Source organism: Tachyglossus aculeatus, chromosome 3 (genome assembly GCF_015852505.1).
Source record: "Tachyglossus aculeatus isolate mTacAcu1 chromosome 3, mTacAcu1.pri, whole genome shotgun sequence".
Classification (NCBI taxonomy): Eukaryota; Metazoa; Chordata; class Mammalia; order Monotremata; family Tachyglossidae; genus Tachyglossus; species Tachyglossus aculeatus.
Genome location: NC_052068.1, coordinates 81966724 through 81989528, shown reverse-complemented (window position 1 = coordinate 81989528; position 22805 = coordinate 81966724).

Genomic DNA, 22805 nt, shown 5'->3' with positions numbered 1-22805 from the left:
CCAAGGCTCAGAGACTTGCCCAAAGTCACACAGCTGACAAGTGGAGGAGCCGGGATTAGAACCCATGACCTCTGACTCCCAAGCCCAGGTTCTTTCCACTGAGACACGCTGCTTCTCTAACCAATAAGGGCATTTATTTTGTGCTGAGCACAATAACAAGCACTTGGGAGAGTACAATACAGTTGGCAGACATGGTCCCTGCCCTCAAGAAGCTTACAGTCTAATGGGGAAGACAGCCATTGAAATAAATTACAGGTACAGGAAACAAGGGAGTATAAAATAATATATACTTAACTGCTGTTGAAGTGGGGGTAGAGAGTGTACTAAGTGCCTAGGGGGTGAGACTAAGTGCATGGAAGAGGTAATATGGAAGGAAAATAGGGTTGCGGGGAGAACTTAGTCAGGAGGAGAGTTTAAGTCATTAATTCATGGAAGAGATATGATTTCAGAAGTACTTTGAAGATGGAGAGAGTGCTGTGTCCGGCAGGTAGGGGGAAGGAGCTCTAGAAAGGAAAGAGAGCATGAGGGTAGTAGAGACTAAGGTGAGAACGACTTAGTGAGTAGGTTGGTATTACAGTGAAGTGTGCAGACTGGGTTGTAGTGGGAGAGGAGCATGATCAGCAAGGGGTAGAGAACCGATTGAATGTATTGAATCTACCACTGCTGTTCTCTGAGTAGTTGACACCATCAATCCTGAAGTTTGTTGGGCTATCCAAGGTCCCAAACTCTTGTGAAAGAACTGGAGACAGCACCATGACCCCTCTAGGACAGTGGTGGGAGGGTTTTGAAAATGGTGTTTTGTGGAATTGTCAAGGAACTGACCCCTAGTCTGAGGCCAAAGGCTTTCAAGATGTTCCATCCTCTGGCATAAGTGACAGAGGGATGTCCCTGCCTGGTTCAGTGATTGAATGATTCAAATCACCATCATTAGAGGAGCAGCATGGCCTAGTGGAAGGAACACAGTCCTGGTCGTCAAAGGACCTGGGTTCTGATCCTGCTCTGCCACTTGCCTGCTGTCGTTGTCTGATTTTGAGCAAGTCATTTAACTTCTGTGGGCCTCCTGTAACTTAGGGATTAATACTTGTTGTCCTTACTTTTAGACTGTTAGCCCCATACAGGACAGAAACTGTAATAATAATAATAATAGTGATAATGACATTTATTAAGCGGTTACTCTGTGCAAAGCACTGTTCTAAGTCCTGGGGATGTTACAAGGAGATCAGTTTGTCCCACGGGGACCTTACAGTCTTGAAACCCATTTTACAGATGAGGTAACTGAGGCACAGAGAAGCTAAGTGACTTGTCCAAAGTCACACAGCTGACAATTGGCAGAACCAGGATTTGAACCCATGACTCCTGACTCCAAAGCCCATGCTCTTTCCACTGAGCCATGCTGCTTCTCAACCAACCAGGTTATCTTCTATCTACCCCAGCTGTTAGTATGGTGTTTCGTACATAGTAATTGCGTAACCACTGCCATAATTATTATCATCATTAGTATTTATTCAGCATCTATTGTGTGCAGTGTATTGTATTAGACACTTTGGAATATACTATAAAAGTAGAAGTCATGGTTCCTGCCTCTGAGGGCTTAATGGCTGAGCAAACCAATCTTCAAATCAGATTGGGCTATTTTTATATTTTCTGGGAGCAGTAAGTGTGCTTAGTGCCCCTGCCCTATTTCTTCAGAGACTAGCTGGAAAATTAGCTGCACCATTATCTGTACTGCTGCCTGTAATAGGTTACGTGTGAAGTAAACTCATGTTGTCTCTGTGAAATCTCATATGCTCTACACTTTCTTGGGAGTGTTCTTGACAGTGTCAGCCTGCAAATAAAGCAACCACAGGTCACCTAACAAAGCCCAGCAACAAATCATGCATTTTGGCTCTTTGACACAATCCTAGTGCTAACAATTTATAAAAGTTTACTCTAACCCCTGACAAAGACCCAGATGAATGTAACACTATAACAGAATGCTGGAAAAGAGTGCTTGAGTGTCGAGAGTCTCATACATTTTTTTCCCCTGATTCCCGGATTGAGTAAACACCTTATATTTCAGAGACTGGAGCCTTTGTCGACCAACCTCCCTCCATCTTGAAATGATGAACTCAACCACAAACCAAGGAAGAACCTGGATGAGCTTGCTTATTCATTTTGCATACCCATCCTTTTTTTTTTTTTTGGTTATCCTTTGAAGACATCAAATGTAGACCAGATGGAGCAAAGAATTCTTAACCTGTAGGCTCTACCTGGGAAATGACAGTCTTCTGTGATTCTTCTTTAGTTTAGAACCTGCTTCAGCTATCTTACTGGTCCTGAAGTAATACTCTCTGGAAGGGCTAATGTCTCCTATCGGTTCATCTCTAGACCCATGTTAAAGACTTACACCTGTGTTGCGTCCTCTGAGCTGAAATTTATAGCAGCTGCTTAGAAGAAGACTGGGCATACCCAGAACTTTAAATCAATTTTTCAAGTGTGAGACTTGAACATGCCAGGAGAGCTAAGGGTATAAAACCTAAAATCACTCAGTTTGATGAGCTTCTGGTTAATTTTCATTTGCGGAACTGAGAAAAAACAAGAATGAAATGGTGACCTATCTTCCTTGGGTTGGTCTTTAAAGACTGGGTGAAACAAATGGTTCACTAGCCCCTAGACACATCTAGAAACTGTTTCAGTGAGAACTATTTTTTCATTAAACCCCTATGAGCATTCTGGATTTGAAGACCTAAATTTGCAAACATGGTTCAGTAAACCTGTAATACTCAGCCTTCCTTATATCAGAATCCTCAGAAGAGTAGGATAAAAGCCTTCACAGAAAATGTGGGCTGCGCAGGACCTTAAAGCAGCCATGTGATACCACTTTATGACATCAGGAACAATGATAGCTAAATCAATAAAATGATGGATAGAGATGAGAGCTATCCATGGCTTACAGATCTGGGAACTTTGGGTTTTAGATCTAAGCCTAGTTGTGGGTGGGGGAAAACAGACAGCAGGCACAAGGGAGTAAGAGTTTTGGAGCATAGATCACATGCCCCCTAAATAATTGTTTATAGTACTAATTTTGTTATTTATTAAACACTATGTGCCAAACACTGTACTAAGTGCTGGGCTAGATACAAGGTAAATGAGTTGAACATAGTCCCTGTCCCACATTGGGCTCATAGTTTCAATGTCACATAGCAGACAAGTGGCAGAGGCAAGAATAGAACCCATGACCTTCTGAATCCTAGGCCTATGCTCTATCCACTAGGTCATGCTGCTTCCCTAATGGATTCCTTAAAATCTTTCTCCCTCCCTTTATCTTTCTCTAGCCTAGGGGTTTGCCAACTTGCTTTAACTGTGGACATTTATTGAGCTCTTACTGGATGCTCTACAGCTTTTTACATCCCTCATTAAGATGAAGGTTGAAACAGAGTTCTGTTAGTTCCTACAGGGAGGAAAAACACACACACACACACACAATCCCCCAAGCCTTCTGGATAGCTGAAACTTACCAGAAAGTAAGACTAAATTGGTGAAAATATAGCTTTTAGACAACTATCTCTTAAAGCAAGAAAGAATGACACTTCAGTTGCGCAGCACCTTGCTTCCCAAAATAAAAGCACTTAGCCAAAATTATTCCACATGGTTCTTGCAAATGAATACTTCTGTCATGAAAAACACCTTGCCTACTAATTTTATCAGCTTCATGTGTTCTTCTAGAGAAAATAATCCTGAATTATATTAACTTTTAACACCTGAATAAATATAAAGCTTAGCTGTCCAGCCTGCTTGAGCTTAGTCTATTTAAGGAATTCCCTCATGGAGAATTTGGAGTATTAGTACAGATTTAGCTAAAATACATATTCTATGTGCATGTATTTGCTAATATTATTAATAACTTGCATTTGACTAGTGCTTAATTTTTTTCCAAATGAATTCCAAATTCCAATCAATCAATGGTATTTATTGGGTGCTTATAGGGTGCAGAGCTCTTTACTAAGTTCTTTGGAAAATGCACAACAATAGAGTAGGTAGACATGATCCTTGGCAAAAGAGTACTTACATCTTAGAGGGGTGGTAGACTTTAAAGCAGTGTGCCCTAGTGGAAAGAGCACAGGTCTTGGAATCAGAAGACGTAGGTTCTAGTTCTGGCTCCTCCACTTGCCTGCTGTGACCTTTGACAAGACACTTAACTTCTCTGTGCCTCAGTTACCTCATCTGTCTTACAGAGATTAAATCCTTCTCCCTCCAAATTGGACTCTGTCCAATCTATCACCTTGAATTTACCCCAGAGCTTAGAGCAGTACTTGTCACAAAGAAAGAAGTACCATAATTATTATTACTATTTAAAATGAATTACAGAAAGGAAATGGAAGAGTATATGGATATGTGCATAAGTGCTGTGGGGCTGAGTGTGGGTTAAATAACAAGTGCTTAAGGTATAAAGCCAAGTGCATAATTGATGCAGAGGGAAAGGCAGATTGGGGAAATGAGGGATTAGTCAGTGAAGACCTCTTAGAGAACATGTGGTTTTCAGAGATCTTTGAAAGTGGAGAGTGTCACATATGAATGGGGAGGGATTTCCAGGCCAGAGGGAGGATAAGAGTAGGATGAGATAAAGGTACAGAAAATAAGTTCGAGTTAGAAGGGTGAAGTGTATGAGCTTTGTAGTAGGAAACCAGTGAAGAAAGGAAGAACGAGGAGAGCTGATCGAGTATCTTAAAACTGATGCTAATGAGTTTTTGTTTGATGGGAGGTGGATGGGCAACCGTTGGAGGTTTTTGTGGAATGGAGAGCTATTGACTGAATTTTTTTTTTAGAAAAGTTATCAGGGCAGCACCGTGAAATGTGGTCTGGGGAGAGGAGAGGTAGTGAGGTTAGCATTCAAAGTGGGGTGTGATAAGTACTTGGATCAGCATTGAACAGTTTTGATGGAGAGCAAATTGTGCATTCTAGAGATGTTATGAAAGTAGAACTAACAGGATTTAATGACAGGTTGAATAATGGGTTGAATGAGAGAAATGAGTCAATCGATAAATCATCCAATGGCTTTTATTGAACACTTACTATGTGCAGAGCACTGTACTAAGCACTTTGGAGTTTAAAAATATAATGGAATTGGTAGTCACATTCCCTGCCCAAAAGGAGCTTACAGCAAAATAAATCACAGATATATACATAAGTGTCATGGGGCTAAGGGTGGGGTGAATTGAAGGATTAATTCATTGCTCTGGGTAGGGAATTTATATTCTTTTCACAATTTTCTGGGTCAGACGTTGTGAAGCTTAGAAGCTCTTACCTGCAGAAGGAAGGCAGGACTCAGGAGGTAGATTTTAAACAGAATTTGTGGATTTGAAATTCTGAACCAAACACAGACCCCTTCATTTTCAAGTTCATTTACCCTCGGTAATATGAAACCTCCTGTTATGGAAAAAAAAATCTTTAAAAAGCTCATTTAAAAGGCTGAAAAGTCTTTTGGGATCTCCACTAGCTCTTTAAAAAACATATTTTGATGTTACAAGTGTAAACAAATCACAAGCATATGGATTGAGTTTCCCTTCAATTACACAGGATTTTGAAAATGAGGGGGAAAAAGTACTTACATAAATATGGTTTTGGTTTTATTGAGTCAGAAATGTGGAAATGGATTGGAACAATTGACAAACCCACATCTTGGGCAGGTTTTCTCTGTCCTTACTGGGAAATATAGCTCCATTCTTTCGATCAACCAGTAGTAGTTCTTGAGTGCATACTGTGTGCAGAGTATTGTACTAAGTGATTGGGAGAGTACAATAGTCACCTAAACTATAAACTCCTTGAGACCAAGAAACATGCCTTCCAACTCTGTTATATTGTACTCTTCCAAGCATTTAGTACAATGCTCTATATGAATAAGTGCTCAATAAATATTACTGATAATAAAATCACTATCCACCTTGACACTATCCCTACTTACATGGAATTTACAATCTAGCAGGAACCTTTATAACCTTTATTCCTCCACAGCATAGATACCACACTATCCTGTGAAGAGAAGTCCCCAGGACACTTCCTTGAGTGGGGAGACACAGAGAATCTGTCTGGGCTCCAATTAAATTGCTTCGTCCATTCGTTCCCTGCTCCCAGCCCCACAGCACTTATGTACATATCTGCAATTTATTCATTCTCCCATTCTAGACTCTAAGCTCGCTGTGGGCAGGGAATGTATCCGTTATATTGTTACATTGTACATTCCCAAGTGCTTAGTACAGTGCTTTGTACACAGTAAGCACTCAATAAATACAACTGACTGACTGACTGAGAAGAGCATGTCCCTTCTTTTTCTAGCCAGAGTACTCTCTTGTGCTTCCTGCATCTCTGTGCTGGACATTTTCCGTGATGGGTGATTTTATGCTCAGGACAACTGCCTGGAGTCAGGGCAATGGGGGAGAACAGCATCAGTCCATGCCTGACTGTAAATTAGAATGTGATCAGAGAAAGGCTCTTCTCTCCACCTCCACGGAACTCACACTCGCCTCCAAGTAGGCTAGAATCAAATTCTAGTGCATCTAAGAATGATGGAGCCTAGGCAATCGAATGGCCCTATAAGCCATCATAGCAGGGATGCAATTATGCATTTCATGGATGTAATGAGGACCAGCCAATAGAAATGTTAAACATCGGTTTATATGGATTAAATGCTATAGTTTACATTAGAACTGTAGAAAAGTAGAAAACCCCAGAAGCCAGTGAAAAATGATCATGCCTTCCCCCACAACACAACATGCACACATAAACAAATCACTTTAACTTCTGTCCAAAGGCTTATGCTAATCAAAAAACTCATTGCAGCTCACTATTCTGGACTCTATAGAAATGGGTGATCCAAAAAGTGAGCTCTGGTGAGCCCAAGCCTCTTGATTAAGTAAAGACACCTGGAAAGCTCAGCTGTAATTTTCTCTTCTAATTAGAAAATTCAGGCTAGTGTTGCACAGTCCTGATCAGGGTTTTTTTATTTGTCAAGTGCTTACTATGTACCAAACACTGTTCTAAGTGCTGGGGTAGGTATAAGTTAATTAGGTCACACACAGACCCTGTCCCACATGGGGTTCTCAGTTTAAGTAGGAAGGAGAACTGAGGTACAGAGAAGTTAATTGACTTGCCTACGGTCACTGAACAAACAATTGGAAGAGTTTAAGTGCAGGCATGGGTGAATACCACTTTCTTATCCCATCTTGATGGTAGCTTCAGTCAAGAGTAATCCAATGGTTTCTAATGATTACAGGTGTATATGATGGGCCTGCCTTCTGCAAATAGTGGCTTGACTAAACAAGATGCAGTCTAGGGGATCTAGAGGGCCTGGAGTCTACAGTCTGGCACACAGTAAGTGTTTCACAAATGTCACAATGTGGAAGCAGCACGGGCCTGGGAGTAAGAAGGTGATGGGTTCTAATTCTGACTCTGCTACTTGTCTGCTATGTTACCCAGGGCAAGTCACTTCGCTTCTCTGTACCTCAGTTACCTCATCTGTAAAATGGGGATTGAGATTGTGAGCCCATATGGGACCGGAAATGTGTCCAACCCAATTGGCTTGCATCCAACCAGTCAGTACTTAGTGACACATAGTAAGGGCTTAATAAATACCATCATTATTTACTTATTTACATCTTATAGCCTAGAGGGTTCAGAGGCCTGACTAGGAAACAACACAGGCCTGGGCGTCTAGAAACCTGTGCTCCAATCCCTTCTCCTCCACTTGTCTGCTGCGTGATCTTAGGCAAGTCACTTCACTTCTCTCAGTTTTCCATTTGGGTGGCCTTGTTCAAGCAGGATCCAGGTCCTGCAGTCTTCAGTGAGGGTTTCCGCATATTCCATTCATTCATTCAATCGTATTTATTGAGTGCTTACTGTGTGCAGAGCACTGTGCTTGGAAAGTACACCTCAGCAACAGAAACAATCCCTGCCCACAACAGGCTCTCAGTCTGGAAGGAGGGAGACAGACATCAAAACAAGCAAACTGGCATCAATAGCATCAATATAAATAAATAGAATTATAGATATATACACATCATTAATATAAATGAATATAATTATAAATATGTACACATATACACAAGTGCAATGGGGCAGGGAAGTAGAGGAAAGGCAGTGAGTCAGGGCAATGGGTACGAGGGGGGAGCAGAAGAAAAGGGGGGCTTAGTCTGGGAAGGCTTACCGGAGGAGGTGAGCCTTCAGTAGGGTTTTGAAGGACGGAATTGTGTTTTTTTGGCAGATTTGAAGAGGGAGGGCATTCCAGGCCAGAGGTAGGATGTGGCCAGGGGTCGACAGTGGGATGATTAGCACCAGAGAAGTGGAGTGTGAGGGATAGGATGGAGAAGGAGAGAAGGGAGGTGATTTGAGACCTGCAGCCTGTCACCCAAACTCTGTTGCCCCTCTCCGGAAAGATCAATTCCTTACTTCCTTCTGCTTTCTCCTTCCTGGATCTCAAAAAGGGTGATCCCCAGCTAAATCCATGCCAACCCCCTCCTCCCCCCCAACAGGTAAAGCCCTCTGGCCAAATCCCAGCCAAGCCACCTCGACAAATCCTGGACAAACTAAGCAGGCCAGATGCAAGGCCAAATACCCTCTATTGCCGAGTCTTGCAAATATTTATGCAGCTGGTCAGTCAGTCAATCATATTTACTGAGTGCTCACTGTGTGCAGAGCACTGTACTAAATGCTTGGGAGAGTACGCCGTAACAAGAGGTGGTAGATACTTTCATTGCCCTCAAGGAAAAGTCTACAGTCTAGAGGAGAAGGATATAGTTTTGAGTTTGTCTGTTCTATGGTATTTGTTAGGTGCTTACTATGTGCCAAAACCTGTTCTAAATGTAGGGCAGAAGCAAGGTAATTAGGTTGTACAATCCATATCCCACCTGGGGCTCACAGTCTTAATAAGCATTTTACAGATGAGAATTGTCACTTGTTGAAGACAAAGGACAAGTGAAGTAGAGAATTGACACAGTTATGTGAATAACATTGTGTGCAGGGAATGTGTCTGTTTATTGCTGTATTGCACTCTCTCAAGCACTTAGTACAGTGCTCTGCATACGGTAAGCACTCAGTAAATATGACTGAATGAATAAAATAAACTATTGAAGAAAATCCAGGGTTTCGGGAGATCGTTTTCTCCTGGGGTTGATCAGATCAACTCTTGACAAGAATCAAATTCATCAGACAATTGTTCAACTCAGCTTGCCTCTAAGGGCCATGTGAAAGCTAATTATTCTGGAGGAGCCAGGGGAACCACACCCTTAGAACTCAACTCAGCCCTTCCCATAGGTTCTTGGGCTTCCTTTCCATCCTCTGGCCAAGTGGTATCACCTGGTTCACCTTCCTGAGAAGGTGAAGATTCTCTCAAAGAAAAGAGGAAGTCCACCCTACCACAGCAAAGTGTCCTGAGGTGTGGCTGAAAATCATATTGGAAGGTAAGAACTCTGGATTTGATTCTAGTTGTATGCGTTAAGTTACAATTTGGATGCGCCATTTAACCAGGTGTTTGATGTGGGCCATCAAGGTTTTAATGTGGACCTAAGGAATGGAAGTTAGAATGTGTCTCCTTGGTAGGCAGAAGATGGAAGGCTTTTTCATAGATTCCTTTTTCTTTCAATCCATGCATCCTATTTGCCCACATTTCAAGGATGGATATGTTAATTCCACCTCTCTTCAAAGGACCAGTGGTAACTAGGGGATGATTCTAGAGGCCTTTGAAAGAAAAGGTGAAAAGTGCTTTGGGACTGAAATAGCTCCAACCCCTTAACTTGTTTCTCTAGTACTGGCTTTTGTTCCCATACTATGATAGTTAATTCCCAAGTGGCACATAATTTGAACAGTGCCACTTACAGTGCCTAGGAAACTGTTTGCCACACCAACTTTATATGAAATCCACCCATGGTATTTGACTCATTTACCTCCTGCAGTTGCGAATTTCACAGGTTGACCACCCTTTTCATGGAGAAGCATTTATCTGTGTTTGTTCCAAATTTATTAGCCATTTCTACTATTCCTTTGAGTCTATATTATTTCTTTGTTTCTTCACATGCTCTCATTTTAAGCCAAGCTCTACTTGTTTGTGTTTGGTAGGAGCCCAATTCAGAGGATAGACTTTGCAGTATCTGCAAAAGTAATTCTGTTTCATATCCAGTGAAGACCTATTTAAGTGAAATGGTCTGTGTTGTGCTCTTTATTTTCCTTAAATGATTGGGGTGGTCATTTTATGTTACTTGAATATCATGCCATTTTGAAGAATATACTAGAGTTCTTCTTCTTTGTTCTGTACAATATTTCAATGCCTTATTCAATATGAATTGACTAGGATTAAATTGTAGCAAGAAAATACTAGGAAGAATTTCTTTAAAAGTCCTAAGACACTGGGGTTGCATTTCCAAGAAAGATTATTTGTAGGACCTTCTGACTATTTTAAAAAGAAATTTTGAGAGCTATCATCACTGAATGTCTTAAGGGGTAGTCCTACTTAGATACAGGAAAATGGACTAGATGTACTAGATGACCTTGTAAAGCCAGGAGCCTAGTCGTGTTAATTTAGGAAATCTCTCACTCATGACTTGAAGGGCTCAGGAGGATCAGTGGCCATTATCACTCCTTACTTCTTTTCCCTTGGAGGTAGCCCTAGTGTCTTCCTTCCCGCAGCATAATTTTCACTTGTACCCCTCAAATATGTAATGATATTTTTCATGACATCCTTTTCTGCCCATTTAGTCTGGTAATGATGCTAATTTTTCTACTCCCAGGTATGGTGCCCATTCATAACAATTTATAAATACTCCCCCAAAGTGTAATTTAAACAAAATTTTAAGCATCCATACAAAGTTAAAACTATTCACAATGAAGGATAACACAACTTGGTAAACATCCACAAGAGAAGCAAAGTTGACATGAGCAAGAGGGAAGCAAGAATTTAAATTTCAGAAAAACCTCAAAGCATACATGGGCAGGGAATGTGCCCACTAATTCTGTTGTATTTTACTCACCCAAGCACACAGTACAGTGAACATGAGTACCTAATGAATATCACTGATTCATTGAAGAGAGAGAGGGAAGGACAAGATTCCCATAGACAAATTCTGCTGAGAATATTTTCCCCCAGTCTCCACCCCCAAGGAGCTTAAAATTTAAACCACACAACACCTATTCAGAAATACATGCAGTCAGACAACTTTTCAACAAACTGAGAAAGTACAACAGAAAGAATAATGCTCCTGAATACATTTTGCTCCATGGTCAAATACATATGAAGCATTAGGGAGAATGAAATATTACAAGTAATTGCTTATTTGTGCAATTTTCAGAAGAATGATGTCCAGGATTGAGAGTCTTTAAGGCAAATGATTGCCCTGAGTAATTGTCTGGGTTTGTCTTTCCTTTAACAGCATGCTTTGAATGTAAATATGGCAGTTTGGACAATGCTTCTGTATCCAGTATGTCACTAAGGGCAACAAATGCTGAATAATGCATCAAGATATTTCATTGCTATGGTATCCATTACCGCTGTAATATTGGAAACAGTGGCTGGGATTGACAAAGTTGGGTTTACATCTTCCTAGAGTTTGGGCTGATTGGGGAGCATGATTCTGTGGTTCCATCTCTAAGTTTTTTCTGACCAAATTCTTTGTAAAGGCTATGAACACTTGCTGCCTTTGTTTCCCGTACTTGACTCACAATAAGAAGTCAGAAGGCAGTCAGAAGGCCATGGGTTCTAATCCTCAGTCCGCCACTTGCCTGCTGTGTGACCTTGGGCAAGTTGCTTCACTTCTCTGTGCTTGTTACCTCAATTGTAAAATGGGGATTGAGACTGAGCCCCACGTGGGACAGGGACTATGTCCAACCATTCATTCATTCAATCATATTTATTGAGCTCTTACTGTGTGCAGAGCACTGTACTAAGCACTTGGGAAGTACAAGTTGGCAACATATAGAGATGGTCCCTACTCAACAATGGGCTCGCAGTCTAGAAGCGGGAGACAGAGAACAAAACAAAATGCAGCTTATGTATGTGTGGTAACAGAGTCACAGCTTTCAATAAATGTTAGCAGCACACAGCAGGAGAGTACGTGTTTAGGCTAAGAAAAGAGAAGAGGAGAGTACATCTTATTCTAAAGAGCCAACCTGCTCAACCTCTTCTGAGCAGCTACTCAGAACCTTGCAAGTGTCCATTTCTGGAAATAACTTTATTGAGAATCTTATTCCCCTACTCACAAGTGATTGACTGGCTGAGACCTGAAAGTCAATAATCAAGGGCCATTTTTGTGGAAAAATTTCCAGCTTCTTGTTTCTCTGGGAAGTCAGAGAAGTCTTACAATACCCATCCTAACATCTCCACTCTTATTCACCCTCAAATGACCATGTAGTTTTCTTTCCAGAAACACTGATTTTCCTGATGAGGTTGAACCTTAAGTCAAATTAGGTGACTCAGGGGAATGATCTGGCTGAAGTACACATAGCACCAAGGCTAATGATTAATCTACGTTCACAAATTAGTTTATAATTTGACTATAAGGCAAGATTGTAGGAATCCCACAGCTTTAATGAGAGTTTTGGTTGACTGTAAGACTTCTGAAGAAAAAAGCATGTGGATAATAATTGAAAGAATATGCGAATAGCTGGCCCAAACTGAAAAATAGCACCATCATTCTAAATTTATCACTTCTGCTTCTTGGAGTTCCATTGAGATTATTGCTATAGCTTTACACTTAACTGAAAACTCTAAGGGCATAATGATCTAGTTTTCAAGATGTTAGCCTGCATTTGAAAATAACTAGAGAATTCATAGTTTCCGTTCCCTTTCAGTTTCCCCTATTTTTCAGGGATTCAACCTGGAGCAACAAAATTAAATCCCTTGAGAGAAGCTATGCATACTTGGGCTTCTCAAAAGATAAGACAGACTAATCTGGTTTGTGAGAGCTACTGTGAACAAGAAAGCTAATATGTTTAACTACAGCATTCACTCATTTTTTTCATTTTGTGTATCGGAGAATAGGTCCCAACTGTTTAATATGGTGTAGTTTTAAGAAGGGTCATAGTTTAGGATTAGAACCTAAAGATCTTTAATATCCATTTTAAGGACTCAAAAGAAATTATTTATCCTTATTATTGTGTGAGAAACCCATCATAATTCACCCCTCATACAATTCCTACTTCTAGTAGATAACCCTGGATCAGCCTTCCTGAGTTTTGTTTGCTTAATAGATGATTAATTTAAACAATCTTTACCCTATTTTATTCTCCCAATTGCTGGAATTTCTCATAATCTTTAATCTTTACATCATAATGTGGTTAAAGCTTCCTTAATCCCCTCTGTTATGTTCATTCTCAGCTGGCTATTGTCCACATGTTTTGTCAAAGATCTTTTCAGACCAGGATTGAGTCTACTCTCACTGGGAATTTAAGTTCTTTCTGCACGCTATATGGTTTGCATTATGAATTACTTTTCTTTCCACATTTAATTTCCCTTATTCTTCCACTTTTTTCTTTTGTCATTTTCCTAAGGGGAAAGAGTGTTTCTTCCCCTGTGCATTTCTAATAACCCATTTTGGGGGCCTAGGCACCACAGAGGCAGTAGCTATTTTAAGTGATTCCAAGTTTATAGAGCAGGAGCAATCCCTGACCAAAAGTATTGCAAACCCATCCCTTTAACAATGGTGGCCCAGGCAGGGCGAAATACTAGTACTGCATTCAAAATCGGACTCAGTGTACAAACACTTCAAATTATTTTTCAATAATTTAATTGTTTGAAATAATTCAATTAAAAAAAGTCAAAACCTCTGCCATTTGAGGGAATTGCATGAGTTTTTCTGAATTAATAATTCCACTGTCAAAACATGACTGAGAAGAAACATAAAAGACAGGCAGCGAAGACCACAGAAAGAATTCTTGTCTTTCCACCCATAGGCTCTGTGCATTGTCTAGGAACAATGCTATTTCAAATAGAAGCTGACCAGCTGCAAATACATCCCAGTGAGGTTTGCCACTACAGTCTGAGGGAATTACATTAATGCTATTTTTGGTGGGATGGGAAAAAAAAATAGAAATCCTTTGTTATTAGGTTAAGATGTGGATGAGCCTTGTCAATTTGATCAGCTGCACAGATCACACCTTCTCTGATTAGGATAGAGGTAATTAGAAATCCAAACTCATCATGACTTCAGGTAACTCTGAGAGAGGATTCAGGAGCCCTGAATTCCAGCGACAGCTCTTGTTTGGCTTTTGACTCCGGGGCAACAGGTATAAAGGAGAAAAACCATTTCTTAAATTTCTCTAGTACATTTCAATTAAGGAGAGTTCAAGTACTCATGTAACTTCACAGCAATCCTGTGTGATGGTGAAAGGGCAGGCAGTTTTGTCAACATCTTACGGATGAGGAGAAACAGTGTGGCCTAGTGGAAGAGCATGGGTCTTTGAGTCAGAAAGACCTCCGTTCGAATCCTAGCTCTACCACTTGTCTGCAGATGACTTTGGGCAAGTCACTTAATTTCTCTGTGCCTCAGTTATCTCATCTGTAAAATGGGGGTCTGTTTCCAACTTGATTAGCTTATATCTACCCTGGTGCTTAGTATAATTCCCACACATAGTAAGCCCTTAACAAATACCATTTTAAAAAATTGGGTATTTAAGCACTTAGTTCAATGCCTGGCACATAGAAAGCTCTAGGGTAGATAAAAGATAATCAGGTCAGACACAGTTCTGTCTACAAGGGACACATAGTCCAAGTGAGTGGCAGAACAGGTATTGAATCCCCATTTTACAAATGAGGAGGCTGAGGCACTGATAAGTTAAGCAAATTAATTACCCAAAGTCACACAGCAGGCAAGTGGCAGATACAGGATTAGAACCCAGGCCTGTGCTCTTTCCACTAGGGGTGGCTACGTCTTCCAACTTACACACGATGTGGTCAGACAACTTCTGAAGGTCACACAGAATGCAGCTGCCTCATCTCCCCTTATCTTGCTCTTTCTCCTAGGTACCCTTGCCCCATTTTGGAATTCTCAGTCTCATCTCCCTACTGTAATATATTCATTATTCCATGTATTAAGTGCTTACTAAATGCTTGGAAATGAGGTAGAAACAAGATCATCATTATGATGATCATCAGTGGCATTTATTGAGCATTTATGTGTGCAGAACATTGTACTGAGTGTCAGATGACTGACAAGATAGACTTTCTCAGTGTAGGAATGATGTGGTAAATAATTATAGGCCATTTTCTTATGAGAGTTGCACTCTCTTAATACAACTGCACAAGGCAGGGAATGTCACTGTTATTGTTGTATTGTTACTTTCCCAAGTGCTTAGTACAGTGCTCGGCACACAGTGAGCACTCAATAAATACGAATGAATGAATCTTCAGAAACTGAAGATCTGCAAACCAAACACATCATGGGGCCAAGATTCACAGTGGCTGTTTGGGGTTGTTAAAGTTGGCTGGAGGCAGGGCTTTTAATTATTCCACCATCTGGCCCAAGCTGAATTGGGCTGGGGCAATGGACACTACATTTTGCGACACTGTAAACTCTAGACTGTAAATTCACTGAGGGCAGGGAATGTGCCTGTTACATTGTACTCTCCAAAGCATTTAGTACAGTGCTCTGCTCACAGTAAGCACTCAATAAATACAAATGACTGCCTGGAAGCATCGGTGGGGACAACATCACTAGTCCTCTAGATTGGAAGTTCATTGTGGGCAAGGGACATGTCTAACGCTGTTGAATTGTACACTTACAAGAGCTTAATACAGTGCTCTGCACACTGAGTGCTAAGTAAATGCCACTGATTGGCACAGCTGCCTAGCTTTTCACCAGGAGTTGCATAAGTAAAATCAGTCAATCATATTCACTGAGCACTTACTATGTGCAGAGCATTGTACTAAGCACTTTTTCATCTTCACAACAATGCCAAGATCCGCCCTTTCCTGTCCATCCAAACTGCCACCTTGTTGGTTCAATCTCTCATCCTAACCTGACTGGATTACTGCATCTGCCTCCTTTCTGGTCTCCCATCCTCCTGTCTCTTTCCTCTTCAGTCTATACTTCACTCTGCTGCCTGGATTATCTTTCTACAGAAATGCTCTGGGCATGTCACTCCATTCCTCAAAAATCTCCAGTGGTTGCCTGTCAACCTTCGAATCAAGCAAAAACTCCTCCTCTCGGCTTCAAGGCTGTCCATCACCTCGCCCCCTCCTATCTCACCTCCCTTCTCTCCTTCTACAGCCCAGCCCACAAACTCCGTTCCTCTGCCACTAACCTCCTCACTGTGCTTCATTCTCACCTGGCCCACCATCGACCCTTTGCCCACATCTTACTGCTCGCCTAGAATGCCCTCCCTCTACACAACCAACAAACTAGCTCTTCCTCCCTTCAAAGTCCTACTGAGAACTCACCTCCTCCAAGAGGCCTTCCCAGACTGAGCCCCCCTTATCCTCTGCTCCTTCTCCCCTCCCCAACACCCCCACTCCCTCCCTCTGCCTTTCCCCCTTCTCCTCCCCATAGCACTTGTGTATATTTGTACATATGTATTACTCTACTCTATTAGTAGTATATATCTATAATTCTATTCATTTTTATGGTATTGACACCTGTGTACTTGTTTGTCTCCCCCTTCTAGACTGTGAGCCCGTTGTTGGGTGGGGACTGTCTTTGTTGTCAAATTATACTTTCCAAGTGATTAGTACAGTGCTCTGCACACAGTAAATGCTCAATAATTATGAATGAATGAATGAAGAGCTGTCTGTGACTCACAAAATTCAGTTTGGTCAAAACTGGCTTGGTATATTGATAAGTATTCTTTTTGATGGAGTGTCTTTCACTGAGCTAGAACAATTTTCCTAGCTGAATTTCCTCTATTGTAGGTAGTTAGACTTCCCCAGAGTTGAAATCTTCCATATACTGGGGGAAAAAATAGTTGCCAAATTGTACTTTCCAAGTGCTTAGTACAGTGCTCTGCACGCAGTCAGTGCTCAATAAATATGAATGAGTGAATGAAGGAATAAAAAAGAAAAACCTAGCAAATGAGATCTGCAGCAGAGAAGCGGTGTGGCCTCATGGGAAGAGCATAGGCCTGGGAATCAGAGGACCTGGGTTCTAATCCCAGCTCTGTTTGCTTTGTGACACTGGGCAAGATATTTCCTGTGCCTCAGTTACGTCATCTGTAAAGTGAGGATTACGAGTATGAGCCTTATGTAGGACAGGGACTGTGTCCAACATTATTATATTGTATCTACCCTAGTATGGTGCCTGGCACATAGTAAGCGATTAAGGAAGACCATAAAAAATTGATTCAGTGCCCTACACATAATAAGCGTGCAGATACCATTGATTGGGTTGCCGATAGTGGGGCAAACTACATAACACTGGAAGTGGTGCAAATGCTAACTGGCACTTAGCCCACACCTTTCATTCTGTTGTGAAGAAAGATGGGGAGTGATTCAGCTGCTGGGAAACTGGAGAAAACACTGTGCTCACACCATGCGGTGGCTCTTTTTACATCTCATTTCTTAAAAGGGAGGAAAAGCAGCCTGTTTCTTTGGGGTTTTTTGTTTTCTCCCCATCATATTTCCTTCCACAGTTTATGGATTATGGACAAAGATTCTTGGGATCAAAACTCATACTGATGGAGGAGAGAAATAGTTGAAGGTCAGGAATATGAAAACAGAGGACCTAATGGGATGGTTCTGGCACATTAAGTGTATCAGAAAAGAGCAGTGTAGACTCTTGTCTAGCTAACCCTGGTATCCGAGTCCCTAGTTCCCCAGTGACACCACAGCTGTGGTGAACTCTTCTGCCACCCGGACCTGTGGGAGCTAAGCTCCAGGCAACTCTATTCACAGTGATGGGTCCAGTGAATATTAAAATAGTCAGAAGCAACAAAAGACCCATGTTTGGGTACAGGCACATAACTTCAATCTGTATGCAGGTTTCAAATCCTCAAAGGATGGATTTTAGTCTTTGTCCCATGGCTTTAAAAGTAGTTCCAAGATCATGATACCATGATTATGGTTAACAGTACTCAAGACCTAATCCTGCAACTTTGGAAATAGAGAAGCTCTGTGATATAGTGGAAAGAGGCCGGGACTGGGAGTCAGAGGACCTGGGTTCTAATTCCCATTCCTCAACTGGTCTGTAGTGTGATCTTGGACAAGTTACATCACTTCTCTGTGCCTCGGTTTCATCTATCAACTGTGAATTAAAACTGTGAGCCCCATGGGGGACATGGGCTGTGTCCAACTTAACTTGTATCTGCCCTACTGCTTAGTACACTGCCTGCTATATGGTAAGTGGTTTACAAATATTTTTTAAAAAGTAGAGTAACTTATGACTTAGAACAAAATTCAAGTTCTGTAGAACATCACTGTTCACATCATCAAGACCTGTGCTAGATTTTCCCACATTAGAACTTATGGGCATGTAACACATCTGCTAATTCTGTTGTATTCTCTAAAGCACTTAATACAGTGCTTTACAAATAGTAAGGGTTCAGTAAATACCATTGATTATTAAAGTGGCTTGCTTCTTGGCCATGCTAAATATAATGATGGTATTTGTTAAGTGCTTGCTATGTGCAAAGCACTATTCTAAGCACTGGGGGGATACAGGGTGATCAGGTTGTCCCACTTGGGGCTCACAATCTTAATCCCCATTTTACAGATGAGGTAACAGAGGCACAGAGAAGTTAAGTGACTTACCCAAAGTCACACAGCTGATAAGTGGAGGAGCTGGGATTAGAACCCATGACCTCTGACTCCCAAGCCCGGGCTCTTTCCACTGAGCCACACTGCTTCTCGTAAATACGAGCCACTGCAAATATAGAAAACTATATGTAATGTCTTTTCTATGAAGTGTTCCTTCGAATAAACATGGAAATTAGTTTACTAGAGACTTTAGGGTTTACCTAGTTCCCAGATTGCTATACAAGAGCCCCTATAGTCAACAGATAGCTATTTTCATTTTAATAGCATTTCCCTGTCACATTTCTTTGAAACAAAAATCTTAGGGGCTCTGACAAGTTCACAATAAGACAGCATATTATTGATGAAAACTAACTTCTGATTTGGTCTGAATTATAGAAGGTGATTAAATTATTTTTTTGTCAGCTTTTGCAACTGATTTTTTGAGGCGGGGTATAAAGGGAAAATGGTGAGGGATTCAGGAATTTTACATCTAATTTACACATCTGGGCAATATGAATCTACAGTGAAACAGAGTATTTCATGTCTTTAAAAAATAAAAACAGTACTGATTTCTAAAATTTCATCAAATGACCTGTTCTGCTTTGACTAAATGGAAATCATCAAGAGCAAGCAGTGAAGATTTGGGGAATGTTGATTTCTGATGGGGGTGAAGTTCTGTTTTGCTGAGGATGTGTTTGACTCCTTCTGAAGCAGTTTTATTGTTGAAAGAAAATTTGTTTGCCCTGTGAACATTGGATCTGAGTGAGGTTAGGCAGGAGGCCGAGACTCCAGGGGTGCTTTGGGGATGTTTATGTCAAGATTCCTTTGCCTCTCTCCCAAGGAATAGATTGGGAATAGAACATTAGCTAGTTGTTTTAGGGAGTTAGAGAAGTGGAACCTTTTCCCTCTTCTTTTCCCTTTTCCTCTCGCTTCTCCTTTTCATTCCCTGCCATTCTTTCCAGGACTGACAAGAGCATGGGAAAAAATCCACCTCTTTTTTTAAATCTTGCCAAAACCACTCTATTATCAACATCAACACATAGATCCATACCTTGTTTAACACCACAAAGGTAAAGGATAAATTTTGCAGTGATCTGGTTAGAATTATTTCAGTAGTGCCATCACCTGTAAGATGACTGCAAGACAGACTTCAATTTCATGCTAAAATAATTTGGAAAAGAATCACCTTGCCCAGTGAGACCCCAAAAACTACATAGCCAGGAGTTTGCATGGATGTCAAACATCAATCTTTTTAATAATAATAAAGGTACTTGATAAATGCTTATTATGTGCCAAGCACTATCCTTAGTGCTGGGGTAGATATAAGTTAATCAGGTTGGACACCGACCCTGTCCCACCTTGGGCTCAAACTCTTAATCCCCATTTTTTTTATAGATGAGGAAATTGAGGCACAGAGAAGTTGTGATTTGCCCAAGGTCACACAGTAGTCCGGTGGTGAAAGCTGGCATTAGAACCTATGATCATCTGATCCCCAGGCCCATGCTATATCTGCTGAACCACGCTAATTTAAGTATTTACAATGTTCCAGGCACTATACTAAACACTGGAATAGATATAAAATAATCAGGTTGGACAGATTTGTGTGTCCCACATGGGGCTCACATTCTTATTCTCATTTTATAGATGAGGTAACTGAAGCACAGAGAAGTGAAGTGACTTTCCCAAGGTCATACAGCAGACAAGTGGTGAAGCCAGGCTTAGAACCCAGGTCCTTCTGACACCCAGGCCTGTACTCTATCCACTAAGACACTCTGCTTCTCTATCTTGTAAGGACTAACATAATTTCTGCAGGCCAAAGAAGAGAGCAGCGTGGACATATCCAAGATAGATTTGTTAGCCAGGAAGACTATAGTATGAAGTGTTGAAAACGATCTCAGACACTGAAAATAACCAATGCAGTAACATATCAAGAGAAGAGATTCTCAGGGATACAGTCGAAAAGAGATTATTGGTTTCACATCTTTTTTATTTTTTTTTCAGTCACACCCACCCATAGTTAATACCTCATCATCAGTAGCAACATCTCTGGATTCAGGATTGCAGGCATGATTTGCACACAGTAAGCGCTCAATAAATAAGATTGAATTAAGAGGATTGGGGGGCCGTGCGAAGCGTAAGAGGCACAGGGCAATGAAGAAAAAAAAACTTAAAAAATATGTTCTGGTGGTGGAAGGAAAGGGGAGAAAGTTAAGGAGGGTGGAGGTATCTGCCGGGGGAGCCACTAGGGCCTGTCGAAATACACATTTTATTTGCAGTGAAATGAGTCAGCTTACTGCTTGGCTTCTCTGCCTAATATAAAGGCATTAATGTAGCTTTATTGCTCCTTTATAAATGAGTACGCAATTATGGGTAATATTGATGAAAATAGGGTATCTGATCTTAAATCAGGAAAAAATCCCCCACTTATTACTTTGTTCCTCTGAGGAAATTAATTGCCACTTAGAACATTTAAACTTGATATACTTTTCAGGAAACAATTGAAGTCATAAGTCCAGGGATTTCCTTTAATAAACTCTGGCTCCCTAGCTTCCAGAACCAGCTTTCTAGGGGGTGCACTTTGCAGGACAACTTGTTAGGTTATGGAGAGTGGACTGGATCTCTATGACATGTAGACAATCACCAGAACCCTGCCTGGCCTGGCTTTGTCTCAGCCCATGACGCCTTTTTTGGGCTATATATATCGAGTCTCTGCAGGGGAAAGGCCGATCCAATCCATGATGGTACCAGCCCAATAATATGGTATATGACCTGAAAATACTATTTCAGTTTAAAGGTGCAAGATGGAGCTATGACACTGCATCAGAAACTGTTTCCTGATTCCCTTGTATGAGAAGCGGTGTGGCTCAGTGGAAAGAGTGTGGACCTGGGTTCTAATCCCAGCTCAGCCACTTGCCTGCTGTGTGACTTTGGGCAAGTCACTTCTCTTTGCCTCAGCTTCCTTATCTGTAAAATGGGAATTCAAAACCTGTTCTCCCTTCTGCTCGGGCTCTGAGCCCCATGTCAAATAGGAACTCTATCCAACCTGATTAACTTGTACCTACACCAGTGCTCGGTAAACATTAAGTGTTTAACAAATATTGCTATTACTGTTATTATTATGAATCAGATACGTCTGGCTGAGCTTCTTCATGGCTAACAACTTGAATTTGTCTTTTTTCTGTGAGATGACTTCCTGAAGTCATTTTTCACAAGTTTTGTAAGATGTTCAGCCACAGATTTTTTTCCCTGTCAACAGGCTCTCAGTTGGCCAACTCTACTCCTTCCCAACACATTCCTTCTGACCTACTCTATGTTTTCAGGGCATATGCCAGTAGGGAGTGCACATTTTTTTTTGATATCCTCCTTTTTTTATGATGTTTTAGAAACACTGAGGTCACTTACACCTCCAATACATTCAGTCCCTGCTACAATGCATACCCCCTCATCCTCCACCCTACTGAGAACTTAAAGCAAACCAAAATAGTTCAAATATAAGCTACAATAATTCCTACAGAAACAGGGTGAACCAAATAGAAAACAGGGATGTAATGATGAACAGAGGAAAAAGCGATAAGCGCTGACTGAGCATATGAAGATGGTAAAATAAAGCATTGAGATGTGAGCTTCCCTTCCAGCACCACTGCAACACTGTTTTATATATACCCTAGTGCTTAGTACAGTACTGGGCACATAGTAAGTGCTTAACAAATGCCATTAATGTCCAGAAACAATCAGATAAGTCCCTGTTCCTCATGGGGCTCACAGTCAGTCAATCAATTGTATTTATTGAGCGCTGACTGTGTGCAGAGCACTATATGTACTAAGTGTTTGAAAGGGTACAACACAATAATAGAACAACTATACATTGCCTGCCCACAACAAGTTCACAGTCTCTGCATCTTTTCACATCTGGACCATAACCATTCAAGTTATGAGACATCCATTTCAAAAGTGGAATGTGGAATGTCAGATGGAATAAGAAACAAAAATTCAATCAAAGTAGGCTGCCTGCCCAGAAGATCAGACGAGCACAAACATACACCACAGGACAAATTGTTTAAAAGGAAGAATGAGGGAGAAAGAAGGCTGAGATGGTGCAGAAAGATAAACTAAATAGAAAAAC